Raw genomic sequence first — 3,526 nt, 5'->3', positions numbered from 1 at the left:
GGATTTTTATTGGAATACTATACATCATTAATACATGTAAAGTGCTCAGAGCTGTGTCTAGTACACAGTAACAATAAATGTTAGCTAAAATCTGGATTTGACATTTTGTTTGTAGGGATTTAAAGTTTTGTTTTAATATCTAAAATAGCTCTAAAAGACACCTCACAAAAATAATCAATTCCAAGTGATTTATATTTCAATCTCATCCAACAATTATGGAAAAATCTATGTTGACATTTGGCTAGTCAATTTTCATCTTCCCTAATGACAATCAATTGTTCCTGCAAGCTAATCGGAATATGCTACATTTACATTTTAAATAAATGTGTTCAAAACCCACTAGAGTGCTTTAGAAACTTTTAAATAGGTTAGAAAATCCTGTTGAAAAATTTTTACCTTTTTTAAATTAACTATAGAGATAGAGTTATAAAAAAATAATTGATAGACTTTATTTTTAGAACAGTTTTAGGTTTAGAGAAACATATATCTTCTTTATCCAACCCCCTCCTCCCCAGTTTTATTACTAACATCTTGCATTAGTGTGATGCATTTGTTAACAATTGATACATGAATATTGATACATTATTATTAACTAAGGCCATAGTTTACATTAGGGTTCATTCTTTGTGTTGTATGATTCTATGTGTTTTGAAAAATGTATAATGAAATGTATCCATTACAGTATCATACAGAGTAGTTTCACCGTCCTGACGATTCTCTGTGCTCCTCCTGTTCGTCCTTCCCTCTTTTCCCGAGAATCCTGATTTTTTACTGTCTCTATTCTTCCTTTTCTAGAATGTTGTATAGTTGGGATCATACAGTATGCAGGCTTTTCAGACTGGCTTCTTCCACTTAGAAATATGCATTTAAGGTTACTCCATGTCTTTTCATGGCTTCATAGCTCATTACTTTTTATGATGAAAAATACTCTATTGTATAAATATACCACAGTTTGTTTATATATATACCTATTGAAGGACATCTGGGTTACTTCCAAGTGTTTGCAGGTATGAATAAGCTTGCTATAAACACGTGCACAAGTTTTGATGTGAATTTGTTTTTAACTCATTAGGTAAATATCAAGGAGTGCAACTGCTGGATTGTATGGTAAGAGTATGTTTTGTTTTGTAAGAAACTGCTGAACTGTCTTCCAGAGTGGCTATACAGTCATTGAGCTCCATAGAGACAGCGCCTGGGCAAGTGAGAGCCGGACAGGAACTGGGCAACTCTGTGCCTCACTGAGGAAAAATACTTAAACATGGGCAAAGGAGATCCTAAGAAGCCGAGAGGCCAAATGTCATCATATGCATTCTTTGGAAAACTTGCTAGGAGGAGCACAAGAAGAAGCACTCAGATGTTTTAGTTAACTTCTCAGAGTTTTCTAACAAGTGCTCAGAGAGGTGGAAGACCATGTCTGCTAAAGAGAAAGGAAAATTCAATGACATGGTAAAGGCAGACAAGGCCTGTTATGAAAGAAAAATGAAAACTTCTATCCCTCCTAAAGGGAAACACAAAAGAAGTTCAAGGATCCCAATGCACCTAAGAGGTCTCCTTCAGCCTTTTTCTTGTTTTGTCCTGAGTATCGTCCAAAAATCAAAGGAGAACATCCTGGCCTATCCATTGGTGATGTTGCAAAAAAACTGGGAGAGATGTGGAGTAACACTGCTGCAGATGAAAAGCAGCTTTATGAGAAGTTTCCTAAGCTGAAGGAAGAGTACAGAAAGTATATTGCTGCATAAGGAGCTAAAGGGAAGCCTGATGCAGCAACAAAGGGAATTGTCAAGGCTGAAAAAAGAAAGAAAAAGAAGGAAGAAGAGGAAGATGAGGATGAAGAGGAAGAAGAAGATGATGAATAAGTTGGTTCTAGTGCAGTTTTTTTTCTTGTCCATGAAGTATTTAACCCCCCTGTACAAAACTCACCCCTTTTAAAGAAAAAAATTGAAAGGTAAGGCTGTGTATGATTTGTTTTTGAACTGTACAGTGCCTTTTTTTGTACAGTTAACACACTACTGAATGTGTATTTAGATAGCTGTGTCCTGGTGGTACTTTCCACAGCCACTCACCTTGCCTGGTACGGTATGGGGGTTGTAAATTGGCAAGGAAATTTAGAGCAGGTTCTTGTTGGTGCACAGCACAAATTAGTTATATATGGGGATGGTAGTTTTTCATCTTCAGTTGTCTCTGATGCAGCTTATATGAAATAATTGTTCTGTTAACTGAATACCACTCGGTAATTGCAAAAGAAAGAAAAAAAGTTGCAGCTCTTTTGTTGACATTCTGAATGCTTCTAAGTAAATACATTTTTTTACTAGGAAAAAGCAAACAAAACCAAAGCAAAACAAAAACTCTACAGAGTGACTGTACCATTTTGTACTCCCACCCCCAATGCGTTCCTGTTGTTCTACAACTTCGTCAGCATTTGGTGTTGTCAATGTTTTGATTTTAGCCAATCTAATGGGTGTGTAGTGGCATCTCATTGGTTTTAATTTGCAATTTCCTTATGACATATAATGGTGAGCATATTTTCATATGCTTATTTGATATCTGTATGTCTTTTTGGTGATGTGTCTGCTCGATCTTTTTTTAAATTTTTTATTATATTTTTTGGCTGTGTTGGGTCCCCACTACTGCACACAGGCCCCCCCAGTTGCACCGAGCGGGGGCCACCCTTCGCCGCAGTGCACAGGCCTCTCACAGCAGTGGCCTCTCTTGTTGCAGAGCACGGGCTCCAGGCGTGCAGGCCCCAGCAGTTGCGGCACGTGGGCTTAGTAGTTGTGGTTCGCGGGCTCCAGAGCGCAGGCTCAGCAGCTGCAGCACGGGGGCCCAGCCGCTCCGCGGCCTGTGGGATCCTCCCAGACCAGGGCTCGAACCCGTGTCTCCCACGTTGGCAGGCGGATTCCCAACCACTGTGCCACCAGGGAAGCCCTCTGCTCGATCTTTTGCCCATTTTACAATTGGGTTGTCTTCTTATTGTTGAGTTTTAAGAGTTCTTTGTATATTTTGGATACATGTCATTTATCAAGTATGTGTCTTGCAAATATTTTCCCCTAGTCTTTTTGACTTGTCTTTTCATTCACTTAGTGTCTTTCTCTGACCAGAAGTTTTAAATTTTTTTGAAGTTCAACTTCACAGTTTTTTCTTTCATGGATTGTGCTGATTTTTTCTTCTGTTATCTTCTAGAAGTTTTATAGTTTGCATTTTACCTTTAGACTTAGGATCCTTTTTGAGTTAATTTTTGTGAAAGACGTAAGGTATATGCCCAGATTCTTTTTTTTCCATGTGGATGTCCAGTTGTTCCAGCATTATTTGTTGAAAAGACTATCCTTTTTCCATTGAATTGTCTTTGCTCCTTTGTCAAAGATCAGTTGACTATATTGTGTGATTCTATTTCTGGGCTCTCTATTTCTTTACATTGGCCTATTTATCTCTTCTTCTGCCAAATATCATACTGTCTTGATTACTGTAGCTTTACCATAAGTCTTAAAGTTTTGTAGTGTCAGTTTTCCAACTTTGTTCTTTTTTTTTT

At 37.8% G+C, this 3,526-nt stretch overlaps 1 pseudogene; it reads left to right on the top strand.

Annotated features, from left to right (window-relative positions):
* Nucleotides 1-1,258: 1,258 nt before the first annotated feature.
* On the top strand, nucleotides 1,259-1,938 carry LOC132531346 (high mobility group protein B1-like; annotated as a pseudogene).
* Nucleotides 1,939-3,526: the final 1,588 nt, after the last annotated feature.

The sequence above is a fragment of the Lagenorhynchus albirostris genome, chromosome 13, assembly GCF_949774975.1.
Source record: "Lagenorhynchus albirostris chromosome 13, mLagAlb1.1, whole genome shotgun sequence".
Lineage (NCBI taxonomy): Eukaryota > Metazoa > Chordata > Mammalia > Artiodactyla > Delphinidae > Lagenorhynchus > Lagenorhynchus albirostris.
The sequence above is the reverse complement of the archived record's forward strand: the minus strand, read 5'-3'. Positions and strand labels throughout refer to the sequence as shown.